The sequence below is a fragment of the Phyllobates terribilis genome, unplaced genomic scaffold (assembly GCF_046119375.1).
Source record: "Phyllobates terribilis strain yellow unplaced genomic scaffold, ASM4611937v1 Scaffold_36__1_contigs__length_13169755, whole genome shotgun sequence".
NCBI classification, from domain to species: Eukaryota; Metazoa; Chordata; class Amphibia; order Anura; family Dendrobatidae; genus Phyllobates; species Phyllobates terribilis.
In genome coordinates this window covers 8,498,759-8,514,858 of record NW_027362796.1, presented here as the reverse complement: position 1 = coordinate 8,514,858, position 16,100 = coordinate 8,498,759, and the positions used below count along the sequence as shown (strand labels likewise).

The window sequence follows — 16,100 nt, the reverse complement described above, 5'->3', positions numbered from 1 at the left end:
GACGTCGTCAACCAGGAGGTCCCTCCACTGGTGGCTCAACCCAACCTCACTAACAAAGGGGAAATCCTTTCTCACTGGTCAATGGAAGGTTCTGACCACCGAAGCGAGCCTGACGGGTTGGGGTGCGGTACACCTACACCACAGAGCACAGGGCAAGTGGTCCCCAGCGGAAGCGACCATGCCCATCAACATCTTGTAAATTCGTGCCATCCTCCTGGCATTGAGAGCCTTCCATCACTTACTGGCAGCCTCTCACATCAGAATACAGTCGGACAATGCCACGGCAGTGGCATATGTGAATCACCAAGGGGGGACCCGCAGTGCCAAGGCGATGCGAGAAGTGACACACATTCTCCACTGGGCGGAAGACACAGGTTCGGCTCTCTCTGCGGTCCACATTCCGGGTGTGGACAACTGGGAAGCAGACTTCCTCAGCCGGCAAGGAATGGACTCAGGAGAGTGGTCTCTCCATCCCGAAGTTTTTTGACAGATCTGCCATCGCTGGGGGACTCCAGACGTGGACCTAATGGCATCCCACTTCAATGCCAAGGTCTCCAACTTCATGGCCAGAACACACAATCCGCAGGCGCTAGGAGCGGACGCCCTGGTTCAGGACTGGACCCAGTTCCAGTTCCTGTACATTTTTCCACCTCTTACCCTGATATCCAGAGTGGTGAGGAAGATCAAGCAAGAGGGAATTCCAACCATCCTAATCACACCGGACTGGCCCAGACGTACATGGTACGCCGACATCATACAGCTCACAGCAGACGTCCCCTGGCGTCTCCCCGACCACCCCGATCTTCTGTCACAAGGCCCGTTCTACCACCAGAACTCAGAGGCCCTCAATTTGACGGCTTGGCCATTGAGACCTGGGTTCTAACCCAGTCAGGGTTCTCGCCGGAAGTCATTGGAACCATGTTCAGGGCACAGAAGCCAACCTCTGCTAAGATTTATTACTGTACCTGGAAAGCCTTCTTTACCTGGTGCGAATCTCTCGTGGCCAAATCCCATTCCCTTATTCCCTCCCCAGGGTACTTGGGTTTCTCCAATCATGTCTGGAGGCCAGACTGTCCCTGGCCTCCCTTAAGAGCCAGGTGTCAGCTCTCTCAGTGCTTTCTCAGAGGTGCATCGCTAACAAGCCGCAAGTAAGGACATTTCTTCAGGGGGTTTCCCAATTGGTTCCCCCCTACAGACGACCACTAGAAACGTGGGACCTCAACCTGGTGCTGACAGCATTGCAGGAAACACCTTTTGAACCCCTTAGGGAAGTCCCACTCCGCCTTCTATCCCAGAAAGTGGTTTTCCTGGTGGCAATCACCTCGCTACGCAGGGTGTCTGAACTGAGAGCACTCTCCTGCAGACGGCCTCCCTGGCTTTTCACCAGGACAAGGTAGTCCTCCGTACGGTCCCATCCTTCCTCCCGAAGGTTGTATCCAACTTCCACCTCAATGAGAAAATTTCACTGCCATCCTTCTGTCCGGTCCCGGTTCATAGAGTGGAGAAGGCTCTGCATACGCTTGACCTTGTCAGGGCATTGCGTATCTATGTGTCTAGGACTGCGCCCTTCCGGAAGTCTGATTCTCTTTTCCTTCTTCTGGAAGGCGGCAGCAAGGGTCTGCCAGCTTCCAAAGCTACCCTTGCCAGGTGGATCAAATCCACCATACAAGAGACCTACCGCCTCAAAAATTTTCCTCTTCCAGCAGGTATTATGGCACACGTGCGGTAGGGGCCTCCTGGGCCATTCGGCACCAGGCTTCGGCACAACAAGTGTGTAAGGCAGCCACCTGGACTAGCCTACACACGTTTACCAAACACTACAGGGTTCATACCCAGTCCTCAGCAGATGCGAGCCTGGGCAGATGTGTTCTGCAGGCGGCGCCCGTCTACACAATATTCGTCCATTGCTTCCCACCCAGGGACTGCTTTGGGACGTCCCAAGGTCCTGTGTCCCCCAATGAGGCGACAGAGTAAAGTAGATTTTTGTGTACTCACCGTAAAATCTCTTAGCCTCTAATTGGGGGACACAGCTCCCACCCTATTGTCCGTTCCGGGCCGTTGTTATGTTGAGTTCTCATATTGTTTTTCCCTTGAGCTCGTACATAGTTGCCTTCTTATAGGCATGGTTATGTTATCCATGTTACGTTCCTCCTACTGCTTTTGCACAAACTGGAGAAGGCTGATGCCGTCCAGGGGTGTATGCTGCAGAGGAGGAGCCACGGTTAATCTTTTTCAGATTATGCATAGTGGACAGCACATAACACCCAAGGTCCTGTGTCCCCCAATTAGAGGCTAAGAGAAAGAGATTTTACGGTGAGTACACAAAAATCTCCTTTTTACATAAAGTACATTTTTACGGAGAGTTTAATTAGAAATGTTCAAAAATATAAAATTCAAGGATTTTTTTATTAAAAAGATAATAATTGGTTTTATTCTTGGCAGATGACTGTACCAGGAGATCAGAGGGACAGCTGACATCTTTAATTTTTAAATCAGATGATCTTGAGATCACACAAGATACAATTGAAGTGAATGCCATTACTCCAGATATACCATCATCCCTTCACAGCAAAGATCTGTCATCTGATCATTTGAAACAGGTTCTGTCTTCTGATTCATTACCGACTACTAAGGAAAATCAAAGTCACAAAATAAGCATTAAAAACAAATTGCTCCTAAAGCAAAGAAGCCATTTTCATGTTCAGAATATGGAAATAGTTTTTCCCTCGAAAAAGTTTTTTCTTAAATATCAAAGCATTCACACAGCAAAGAATAGATTTTTTTGTTTCAAGTGTGGGAAATTTTTTAACCAGAAATCAAATCTTGTTAATCACCAGAGAATTCACACAGGGGAGAAGCCATTTTCTTGTTCAGAAAGTGGAAAATGTTTTACAGAGAAATCGAGTTTTATCAGACATCAGAGAACTCACACAGGGGAGAAGCCTTTTTCTTGCTCAGAATGTGGAAAATGTTTTAGCCGGAAAACAGATTTGGTTGAGCACCAGAGAACTCACACAGGGGAGAAGCCTTTTTTCTGTTAAGACATGAGATGCCACTTGATAGAAGATTACAGTCCGGGGAAGACGGGAAACATTCATATAAACAACCGGTGGAGATGTAGTCAGTAAAGAACTCTGGTTAAATATGTTTCAAGAGCCGCAGTAGAAGATAAAGATGTCGTCCTCCTCATGAAGTAGTTATTTCTCATGTCACGTGTAATGAATATCTCCTGCAGTATTGCTAATGCCGATTGTAGTGTCGGTAAATGAGACGAGAATTAGCTTTATGGAAGATGAGTCTATGAGAAACGTGTTCAGCTGCAGACTCCAAGGAAGAAACTGCTTGCTGTCTGTGGCCTAAAATATATAGGTTTTATTACTAGATGTAAAGAAGAAAACTAAATACTGTAAAATAATAAATCTCCTCATATGTTTCCCCGTATTATCTCCAGTAATTGTATTATTACACAGGATTTTTATGATGTTACATCGGCTCATCATCTTCTCATTCAGGTCCCTACAATATCAGATCCTCTCAGTGAAGATCTATTAAAGAGAATTTTCCTTATGGACCCATCAAAGATGGATATGGACAGAGACAAGATGGCAGAGAGGATATTACACCTCACCCTAGAGATCCTCTTCCGTCTTACTGGAGAGGTGAGAGATTCTGATGATGTCACATTACATCATTATTATCTATGGAAATAACAGATGGACAGAACTGGAGAGGTGAGGACTCTGGAAATGTCTGTAGTGAGATTTATTAATGTGTCTCTCCATAACCAGGATTACACAGTAGTGAAGAAGACCTCTAGTGAGCGCTGTCAGGACCCTGTGTCTGAGGGATGGGGAAGACCCCTGAGCCAAATCACGGGGCCTCCAAGACACCCCCTGATACATGAGGACATCAATGACCAGAAGATCCTAGAACTCACCTACAAGTTGATTGAGCTGCTGAATGGAGAGGTGACACTGCTGGGAATGCTGGGACATTATGCAGTAACACTATGAAGGGATCGGGGGGATGACTGTATCATTGTATGTGTCAGGTTCCTATAAGATGTCAGGATGTCGCTGTCTATTTCTCCATTGAGGAGTGGGAGTATTTAGAAGGACACAAAGATCTGTACAAGGACGTCATGATGGAGGTTCCCCAGCCCCTCACATCACCAGGTAATAGACAGGACTAAATACACACTGCCTATAATTATCTGTATGTAAAGAATGAATTCAGTCCCTGTATGTGTTTCCTCCAGATCTATCCAGTAAGAGGACAACACCAGAGAGATGTCCCCGTCCTCTTCTTCCACAGGACTGTAAACAAGAAGATCCCAATGTTCCTCAGGATCATCAGGTAGATGGAGAGAAGGTGTCATGAGATCTCCCCTATGATGTGTAGAAATCTGTGAAGGTCTTGTGTTCAGTCTTGTTTTATCCACCAGTATTATATATTTTATACTTGTGTAATGAGTACGTTGGAGATGGCAGGATTAGAGCCGATCATAGATGGGACTTCTCATCTGTTTGTGACTTTTACAATATTTGTTTCAGGGTGAAGATCTGACCCATATTAATACTACAGAGACATATGTGAGGGGTGATGAGCGGTGTAAAGAGGAGATTCCTACATATGACTACCCAGGTGAGTAGTGACCACTAAATGCAGAGAAGTCACAGATTATTCTCAGTCACCGGCTGTGGCTGCTTTATCAGTGGTGTAGTCCGGCCATATCACAATCGTGTGATCACCATTTTGCCGCTAGATCACAACATTCTCCTCCACCCAAAACTGTTCAAATGATTTTGGGCATTTAAAACCCTTTTCCATAGAACTTACAACCTGGAAGATCAACCTACCCCCTGGGATTAGGAGACGCTGACCGTTACCTGCCCAGATCTGTAAACCACAAAGCCAGAAAATCACTTGAAGAAAAATATTATGATGAAAGTGGAGGGTAATGATGCTGTTGGCTTCCTAGATCCCTGATATCTTATTGGATGAATCTACCTTCTCTCCCTTCTGTGCTGCTGAATGTGCTGATATGGTCCCTACAAGACCAGGTCCAGTCTTTCTGGCCGAACGTCACTTTTATGATCGACAGCATTAAATGTGCAGTGAGGAACAAGTGTGAATTTCTGTACAATAACAGCAGAGTTTCCCTTTATCCTGACTTTTCAATTTCTTTTAAAATCGACTAACTTCAAACCAGATTGTGATAAACGAAAAAATAAAAACATTACACCTGTGCCATGATATATCTCTAAGCTAAATATAAGACACCTCAGCTCTGCACTATTATAAAAAGTTCTCTTTGAACATCTAATATTTCTTCTTGAAACTCATCTGACAGAAAATATTTTCCCTTACGATAGTTTAGATTCCCAAGAGCCACCGAGCCCCATACTCCAATTACCCCAGAGAGGTTTCACCACTAGTTACTCACTACTTACTGATGGAGACTGTTGAGTTTGATCATTTCAGTAGATGTGTTATTGCCTATACTCACAGTTTTTGACTTCAGTAATCCTCTGCTTTAACCCCTTCCTGCAGCCAGTTTTCTGTTCCTAATCAGACCCATTTTTCAAATCTGACGTGTGTCACTTTATATGGTGATAACTTTGGAATTCTTCACAAAGGATAATAGGAAACAAATGGACCTTACAAACTTCCAACTACTCTTGAATCCGACAATACTCTATATACGGTTGTACCCTACTGTCTGGGCACATGGCAGGTTAAGAAGGGAAGGAGTGACATTTAGCTATTTGAATGCAGATCTTGCTGGAATAGTTTGCAGACACAATGTATTGGGGACACTGTTCATTGTCACCTGGCAGCTCAAAAGATGGCCACCACAAACAGGCTTGGCACTATCTACTCCATTTTCCAGATCCCAGGGTTTGCCTTGCTCATCATCCTTTAACCCCTCTACATGTATTTGGACTTAGACAGAGACCCCCTACGATTGGGCCACAGTGTTACCTAATGTTCTGTGGTGTGAGATGGAAAGAAGAATAGTCAGGTAGCCGGGTCAGAACATGGAGGTCAGAGAAAATACAAAATCACACAAAAGTAGTCAGTAAACTGGCCGAGGTCACAACAGGACACAAATACACAAACCGGGAGCTGAGCACAGAGGACTGAACCAGAGGAGAACAAGGCTGTATCTGGCAGCTCCCAGCAATATGCTTCCAGCTTTAGTAGGGTGTGGTGCTTTCCAAATGGCTGAAGCAGGGAGCAGATTACTCCAGCTGGACAGCACACACACCCATACTGCCAGACTGGATGGTACTACTGGTCCCAGCAACCCTAATCTTAGTGGCTGGACAGAGCCTGCGCCGCCCAGAGCTTCTGGTTCTGACGTCTCCTCCATCACCAGCGCCACCTGCAGGATGAATAAGGCGGCTCCTGGTGAGAGAAGCAGACGTCACAGGAGCAGATCCCAGAGGAGATGGGACACACCATTTTCAGAAGTCCTAATGTGACCATATTGCAGAAAACCAGAGCAGTAGAAATCCCCATAAAGTGACTCCATTTTGGAAATTTTAACCCTCAGTGAAATAATCTATAGGAGTAGTGACTATTTTGATTCCCCAGGCACTTTCCGGAAATTAGCACGCAGTGGATGTTGGAGAGTAAAAATGACAAATATATAATTTCATTACCCAACACATAGTGCCCAGATTATGCTCCAGGGGACACACACCATCAATTAAGTGGGTTCTTCTCACTATAGTAATGCCAAATACATGGAGGCTAAATGTGGTTTAGGCGCACTGCAAGGCTCAGAAGAGGGGGGGAGATCTGACTTTGGGAGATCGGATATTGCTGGATTGGTTTATTGAAGCCATGTTGCTTTTCAAAAGCCCTTGAGCCACTAATAATGTGGAAACCTCTGGTTTTCCATTGACAGATGATGGACCTGAGTGGGGACTTGTTTTTTGTGAGATGAGTAGAAGTTTTTATTGATATTATTTCACCTACATAACATTGTTTGGTGGCTTTTTATTCCATATTTGGGAGGCAGAATGAACAAACAGTTGGACACTACGATCCACTGGTTCATCCTATGAGGTTTTCTATTAGATTGTGAACTGTTATTGTCTTGGTGAATAATGACGGCTAACATAGGGCAAAATTTAAAAAAAATCACAGAAAAAGATACAGCCTTACCAACACCAAATCATATAACAAATGCACTAGCTGGATGCCGCAGACCCCCATGATAAAGGTGGGGGCAGCGCAGGTGCAAAATACTGATGGAGCAACCACTCACAAACCTACCAATTCATGGAGGGGGTGGCTGCCTTGTATTAAAGATGCACACAGATGAAGCTTGCATAGGACGCCAGTCACACGGGTAGGTTTGATGCACAGTGTCTGGCTTAGGATAGTGATGATGCCCATACTATTACATCAGGAAGGCTGCCCAGCACTATATAAGTGCACCCCACATGGACAGACACCCCAGTACACCCAACCAACACTAAAATGCTAATGCATTTGTTATCTGATTTGGTGTTGGTAAGGCTGATTTTTTTCTGTGATGTTTTCTTGGTAAATAATGATACTTACCAAGTACATTTTTACATAGAGTTTAATTAGGAATATTCAACAATATAAATTTTAAGGATATGTTATTCATAAATAATAATTGGTTTTATTCTTGGCAGATGACTGTACCAGGAGATCAGAGGGACAGCTGACATCTTCAATTTTTAAATCAGATCATCTTGAGATCCCACAGGATACAATTGAAGTGAATGCCATTACTCCAGATATACCATCATCCCTTCACAGCAAAGATCTGTCATCTGATCATTTGAAACAGGTCCTGTCTTCTGATTCATTACCGACTACTAAGGAAGATCAAAGTCACAAAATAAGCATTAAAGAACAAACTGCTCCTAAAGCAGAGAAGCCATTTTCATGTTCAGAATATGGAAATAGTTTTTCCCTCGAAAAGTCTTTTCTTAAACATCAAAGCATTCACACAGCAGAGAATAGATTTTTTTGTTTCAAGTGTGGGAAATTTTTTAACCAGAAATCAGATCTTCTTAATCACCAGCGAAGTCACACAGGGGAGAAGCCATTTTCTTGTTCAGAAAGTGGAAAATGTTTTACAGAGAAATCAAGTTTAATCAAATATCAGAGAACTCACACAGGGGAGAAGCCTTTTTCCTGTTCAGAATGTGGGAAGTGTTTTAACGATGAATCAAATTTTGTTAAGCACCAAAGAACTCACACAGGGGAGAAGCCTTTTTCCTGTTCAGAATGTGGAAAATGTTTTAGCCAGAAATCAGATTTGGTTAATCACCAGAGAACTCACACAGTGGAGATGCTTTTTTCCTGTTCAGAATGTGGAAAATGTTTTAGCCGGAAAATAGATTTGGTTGAGCACCAGAGAATTCACACAGGGGAGAAGCCTTTTTTCTGTTCAGAATGTGGAAAATGTTTTAGCTGGAAATCAGCTTTTCTTAAGCACCAGAGAATTCACACAGGGGAGAAGCCTTTTTCCTGTTCAGAATGTGGAAAATGTTTTAGCCAGAAATCAATTTTGGTTGAGCACAAGAGAAATCATACAGGGGAGAAGCCTTTTTCCTGTTCAGAATGTGGGAAATGTTTTAGCCGGAAATCAGATGTTGTTATACACCAGAGAAATCACACAGGGGAGAAGCCTTTTTTCTGTTCAGAATGTGGAAAATGTTTTAGCTGGAAATCAGCTTTTCTTAAGCACCAGAGAATTCAAACAGGGGAGAAACCTTTTTCCTGTTCAGAATGTGGGAAATGTTTTAGCCGGAAATCAGATTTGGTTAAGCACCAGAGAACTCACACAGGGGAGAAGCCTTTTTCCTGTTCAGAATGTGGAAAATGTTTTAGCCGGAAATCAGATTTGGTTAAGCACCAGAGAATTCACACAGGGGAGAAGCCTTTTTTCTGTTCAGAATGTGGAAAATGTTTTAGCTGGAAATCAGCTTTTCTTAAGCACCAGAGAATTCACACAGGGGAGAAGCCTTTTTCCTGTTCAGAATGTGGGAAATGTTTTAGCCGGAAATCAGATTTGGTTAAGCACCAGAGAATTCACACAGGGGAGATGCTTTTTTCCTGTTCAGAATGTGTAAAATGTTTTAGCCGGAAAATAGATTTGGTTGAGCACCAGAGAATTCACACAGGGGAGAAGCCTTTTTTCTGTTCAGAATGTGGAAAATGTTTTAGCCGGAAATCAGATTTGGTTAAGCACCAGAGAATTCACACAGGGGAGAAGCCTTTTTTCTGTTCAGAATGTGGAAAATGTTTTAGCTGGAAATCAGCTTTTCTTAAGCACCAGAGAATTCACACAGGGGAGAAGCCTTTTTCCTGTTCAGAATGTGGGAAATGTTTTAGCCGGAAATCAGATTTGGTTAAGCACCAGAGAATTCACACAGGGGAGAAGCCTTTTTTCTGTTCAGAATGTGGAAAATGTTTTAGCTGGAAATCAGCTTTTCTTAAGCACCAGAGAATTCACACAGGGGAGAAGCCTTTTTCCTGTTCAGAATGTGGGAAATGTTTTAGCCGGAAATCAGATTTGGTTAGGCACCAGAGAATTCACACAGGGCAGAAGCCTTTTTTCTGTTCAGAATGTGGAAAATGTTTTAGCTGGAAATCAGCTTTTCTTAAGCACCAGAGAATTCACACAGGGGAGAAGCCTTTTTCCTGTTCAGAATGTGGGAAATGTTTTGTGAAGAAATCATCATTTCTTAGTCACCAGAGAACTCACACAGACGAGAAGCCATTTTCATGTTCTTAATGTGGGAAATGTTTTACACGGAAATCAACTCTTAAACTTCAGAGAAGTCACACTGAGGAGAAGCCTTTTTCATTTTTAACCAAAAATTGCATCTTCATAAAGGGGTTGTCCACTACTAGGACAACTCCTCATTCCTCATGTTTGGCCTTGTTAAAATAAATACACTCATACGCACTTCCTGTTCTGGCGCTGTTCCATCGGTGTCACAAATCGCGTTTCCGTAAGGATGTTACATCACACAATCCTGCTCCCCATCATGGCCTGGACATAGCACCAAGAGAACGCACACACTGAGAGTATTCTCTTCAGACCGTGTTCCTGGGGGAATTATAAGCAATTTACAGCCTCAAACATGACGTCCGATATGGAAAAGAAAGAAGAGATCAGAGGTTAATCTGAGGTCCTCCACCTCCGTCAGCATGTCTCGTATGCAGCGTTTCTTATGGAAGGTCTTATCTTCCTGCTCTGGAGCTATTACTGCCTCACCTCAGCGTGGAAAAAGAAGCAGTCTTAACCCTCATGATGCCAGACAGCTCCAGCCTGTAAGTCCTGCACCAACTTCTCTCAATGTAGGCCTCACAAGAAAACAGCTCCACAAATCTCCCTGTACTCTCACCAAAGCACATACTGAGCAGCGCTTGCTTCACAGGGACATTTACCCCCCAGCCACAGGTTATTCTGATATGGGGAACAACATAACTTATTTGTATATCAGATTGCGTCTATCCCTACTAAAGAAGATATAGAGCAATATATTCAGAGGCTGGAGACCACATACAATACTGAAATACGTCCCCTCACTTCTATCCTGTCACAGCTTACTGACAAGGTACAGAGATTAGAGGATAATGTCATCCAAGTTAGAGGCCATCATAATGCTCAGAAACTAACACTGGATCTTCACAGCCCGTAAATAAACCATCTGTTTAATATGGTTGATGAGCAATAAATTCACAATAATATCTGGATAAGGGGTATACCTGAAAGCATCAATGCACAAGTGATTATGCCAACACTGCGATCATTATTCAATAATATTCTTGGTGATCCTATTGATAAGGAGGTGGAGATTTATAAGGCGCACCGTACAATAGGCAATCATGGCCCAGATCCTGAGAGTCCAAGGGACATTATCTGTCGCATACATTTTTTCAATGTAAAAGAGGCCATTGTGAGGAAAGCAGAGGAGTTGGATCCTGGTGATTTCAATGGAAAACGCATATAATTGCTCACATATCTATCCTGAATGACACTTGCTAAAAGAAGGGTATTGAAACCACTACTTGATGCCATCCGGGAAAATGGCCTGATGTACTCCTGGGGGTACCCATTCCAGCTGTATATTTTCAAAGATCCAAGCAACATGAGATCTATTTGTGATGCCCTGGACATTCCATATATCTGACTGGCCACCTGCTCCACCATTGCCACAGAGAGTTCCAGCACATCACAGAAGGTGTTCAATGGATCAGGAACTTGATGGTGATGCAGCCAGATGGGAAAGGAACCTGCCAATCATATGAGCTCCTGAAATGAATCTTGTCTTCCCTGATGAGAGACAGTTTGCAGATGCTTACTTCTTTGAGCATATAATTAGATATATCTAAATAGAGCATTAGGTGCCACTCTTCCACTATATAGAATGTCTAAGTTCATATAAGATCTTAGACTGGCATATAAGTTGAGTTCACATGATACTACTGTAATATCAGGCTGTATTACTTTACTTGCTTTATATTCCATGGCTCCACCTAATAGGAATCCTAGAACTGAAAGTTTGACTTAGGCTATGTGCCCACATTGCGGAAATCAAGCAGAAAATTTCTGCTTCATTTCTGCATGTCCTCTCCCGGAAAAACGCATGCGGAATTTCGCAAGTGTTTATCGTGCGTTTTCTACATGCGGAATTGCCTTGCGTTTTTTATTGCATTGCGAAGGCAATTCCGCATGCAGAAACGCAAAAATTAATTGACATGCTGCGGATTTTTGTGCGCATCAAAAACGCTGCAGAAAAATCCGCAGCATGGGCATAGAACTTGCAGATTCTCATTGGGGACCATAGGGTGCAGCTTAACAAGCGTTTTACAAGCGTTTACGCTGCAGAAATTCTGCAGCATATATGCTTGTAAAACGCTACGTGGGCACATACCCTTATGCCTGTAAAAACAACCCCCAGTTAGGGACTTGCATTGGGATCTGTTTTGATATATTCATAATCTATACTTCTTAGACACTGAGAGGTAGACGTTACTATCTACCATCTATACTTCTTTTCTCTTAATCTTTCTCTCCTTCCCTCCCCCTTTTTTCATATAATATGGCACAACTCAAAACTTGTTCATTGAATGTCAGAGGACTTAATGTTCCAGAGAAAGGAGCTCAAGTGTTTTATCGTAGCCATAAACAGCACGTACATTTTCTCTTTCTTCAGGAGTCACACTTTAGAGGCGATCATATACTGTACCTCAGATTACTAACAGATATTATTCATCTTGGCGTTCCAGAAAAATGCAGTTTTGAAGTCTAAGGTGCTGAGTATAGGCCACCACAGATCACTGCCGCGTACTATTGTAGAAACACTGTCTGACACGGAGAGGAGGTTCGTGTTTGTTAAGATCTCCATCTACTCCAAAATTATGACTTTGGCGAACTGCTATCTCCCTAATTGTGACCAAATTAAGACATGTCGTTATTACTTAAACAAACTAAAATATTTTGCGGAGGACCTTATCATCATTGGAGGTGACTTTAATTTTGTCTTGGATCCTTCTTTAGACGCGTCCCTGGGCTGGAGTCACCAATCTAAATCACAAACAAAAGCTTTGCTAATTGTGCTTTGGTCTCAACTGGTCGATGTATGGAGGATACTACATCCAGACGTAAAGGATTATACCTATTATTCTCCTTTACACAATATGCATAGCCATATAGTCCTTTTCTTAATTAGCCGTCACTTGCCTACATGGCAACCTACATCTCAGGTAGGAACTGCTGTATTTTCAGATCATGCTCCTGTATATTGTAACTAGCTATTGAACCCGTTCTATGCCCGGGTGGCGAGCATTTTTATTGGTATATGGTCTCCCATGCTGGTATGTGCTGCCCCCCTCCTGGTATTTCTGCTGCCCCCATCTTGTCCCCACCATCCCATCCTGGTATGCATGGCACCCCTCATCCCCATCCTGATATGCATGGCACCCCTCATCCCCATCCTGGTATGCATGACACCCCTCATTCCCAATCCTGGTATGCATGGCACCCCTCACCCCCAATCCTGGTATGCATGGCACCCCTCATCCCCAATCCTTGTATGCATGGCACCCCTCATTCCCAATCTTGGTATGCATGGCAACCCTCATCCCCAATCCTGGTATGCATGGCACCCCTCATCCCCAATCTTGGTATGCATGGCACCTCTCATTCCAAATCTGGTATACATTGCACCCCTCATCCCAATCCTGGTATGTATGGTACCCAATCCCTCATCCTGGTATGCATGGCACTACTACTCCCCCAATCCTGGTATGCATGGCACCCCATCCCTCATCCTGGTATGCATGGTACCCCTCATCCCTATCCAGGTATGTATGGCAACCCTCATCCCCCAATCCTGGTATGCATGGCACCCCTGATTCCAAATCTGTATATACATTGCACCCCTTATTCCAATCCTGGTATGTATGTTACCCAATCCCTCATCCTGGTATAGATGGCACCACTCATCCCCCAATCCTGGTATGCATGGCACCCCATCCCTCATCCTGGTATACATGGCACCCCTCATCCCAATTCTGGTATGTATGGCCTCATCCCAGAAACCTGGTATGCATGGCACCCAATCCCTTATCCTGGTATGCAATTCACGCTTCATCCCCAATCCTGGTATATATGGCTCCCTCATCCCTATCCTGGTATGCATGGCACCCCATCCCCTATCCTGGTACGTATGGCAACCCTCATCCCTATACTGGTATGCATGGTACCCCTCATCCCTATTCTGGTATGCATGGTACCCTTCATCCTGGTATGCATGACACCCCATCCCTCATCCTGGTATACATGGCACCCCTCATCCCAATTCTGGTATGTATGGCTTCCTCATCCCAGAAACCTGGTATGCATGGCACCCAATCCCTCATACTGGTATGCATGGCACCCCTCACCCCCAATCCTGGTATGCATGGCACCCCTCATCCCCAATCCTGGTATGCATGGCACTCCTCATCCCCAATCTTGGTATGCATGGCACCCCTCATCCCCAATCCTGGTATGCATGGCACCCCTCATCCCCAATCTTGGTATGCATGGCACCTCTCATTCCAAATCTGGTATACATTGCACCCCTCATCCCAATCCTGGTATGTATGGCACTACTACTCCCCCAATCCTGGTATGCATGGCACCCCATCCCTCATCCTGGTATGCATGGTACCCCTCATCCCTATCCTAGTATGTATGGCACCCCTCATCCCCCAATCCTGGTATGTATGGCCTCCTCATCCCCAATCCTGGTATGCATGGCACCCCTGATTCCAATCCTGGTATGTATGTTACCCAATCCCTCATCCTGGTATGCATGGCACCACTCATCCCCCAATCCTGGTATGCATGACACCCCATCCCTCATCCTGGTATGCATGGTGCCCCTCATTCCTATCCTGGTATGCTTGGTACCCCTCATCCCTATTCTGGTATGTATGGTACCTCTCATCCTGGTATGCATGGCACCCCATCCCTCATCCTGGTATACATGGCACCCCTCATCCCAATTCTGGTATGTATGACCTCATCCCAGAAACCTGGTATGCATGGCACCCAATCCCTTATCCTGGTATGCAATTCACGCTTCATCCCCAATCCTGGTATATATGGCTCCCTCATCCCTATCCTGGTATGCATGGCACCCCATCCCCTATCCTGGTACGTATGGCAACCCTCATCCCTATACTGGTATGCATGGTACCCCTCATCCCTATTCTGGTATGCATGGTACCCTTCATCCTGGTATGCATGACACCCCATCCCTCATCCTGGTATACATGGCACCCCTCATCCCAATTCTGGTATGTATGGATTCCTCATCCCAGAAACCTGGTATGCATGGCACGCCTCATCCCCAATCATGGTATATATGGCTTCCTCATCCCTATCCTGGTATGCATGGCACCCCATCCCCTATCCTGGTATGTATGGCACCCCTCATCCCTATACTGGTATGCATGGCACCCCTCATCCCTATACTGGTATGCATGGTACCCCTCATCCTTATTCTGGTATGCATGGTACCCTTCATCCTAGTATGCATGGTACCCCCCGCATTCCTATCCTGGTATGTATGGTACCCCTCATCCCTATCCTGGTATTCATGGTTCCCCATCCCTATCCTGGTATTCATGATACCCCGCATTCCTATCCTGGTATGCATTGCACTCCATCCCTCATTCTGGTATGCATGGTACCCCGCATTCCTGTCCTGGTATGTAGGGTACCCCTCGTCCCTATCCTAGTATTCATGGTACCTGTTAAATAATTAATAGTGGATATTCATTTTATTCTCAAATTTTGAGTTCTATGCATCAGCCATCGTGTCTAGTTGACATGCGCTATTTGTGTGTATATTTTTAGTTCACTACCATATGTAGAACAGGTGTGCCATACGACTGGCTATAAAAGCCCATGGTACAGAAAAGGGGGGCTCTCTTGCTCTTCCCACCCCACAAGACACAAGAATCTTCATGCTGAGAAGCAGCTGACGTAGGCCTGGACACGTGCTGGACAAAGACGTGATTTACCAGCCAGGATCCAAGGAAAGATGGGTGAATCTTAACAATTAAGCTAATTATGGACAAATGGACAATTACTTTTTAACTAATTATTGTATGTACCTGCTGCAATCTGATTCTATTTAATGGACAATCCAAGAATAAATAGATACATTTTTTTATAAGAATATCGTGATATTGATACTTTGAGAAGTCCTCAGTAGAAAAAATAATACAGAAAGAGTATTATTTTACAATGGTGAGCCAGCCAGTCCTGTTTTTTCGTTTTTTTTTAAAAGTGAATTTCCTTTTTTGAACAAAGGGGGGTATTCCTGACGAGTTGAACAGCTGTTGTTCATGTGTCAGTAAATTCACTAATTTGTCACAAGAAGCAGAAAGGAACCTACAGACTGAGGACTAACAGGAAGCAGAGGTACTAACAAGGAACAGAATCACACAGGAAAAGAATCAGACGAACTGAAGACAGGACGTGCTGATAAAGAGAAGCTAAGGAATCTTAAGGTAAGCAAAATATGGATATAATTTCT

The 16,100-nt window shown here is 44.3% G+C and overlaps 1 pseudogene; it reads left to right on the top strand.

Moving 5' to 3' along the window:
• Positions 1 to 2,598: 2,598 nt before the first annotated feature.
• On the top strand, positions 2,599 to 13,414 carry LOC141182906 (uncharacterized; annotated as a pseudogene).
• The last annotated feature ends 2,686 nt before the right edge of the window (positions 13,415 to 16,100 follow it).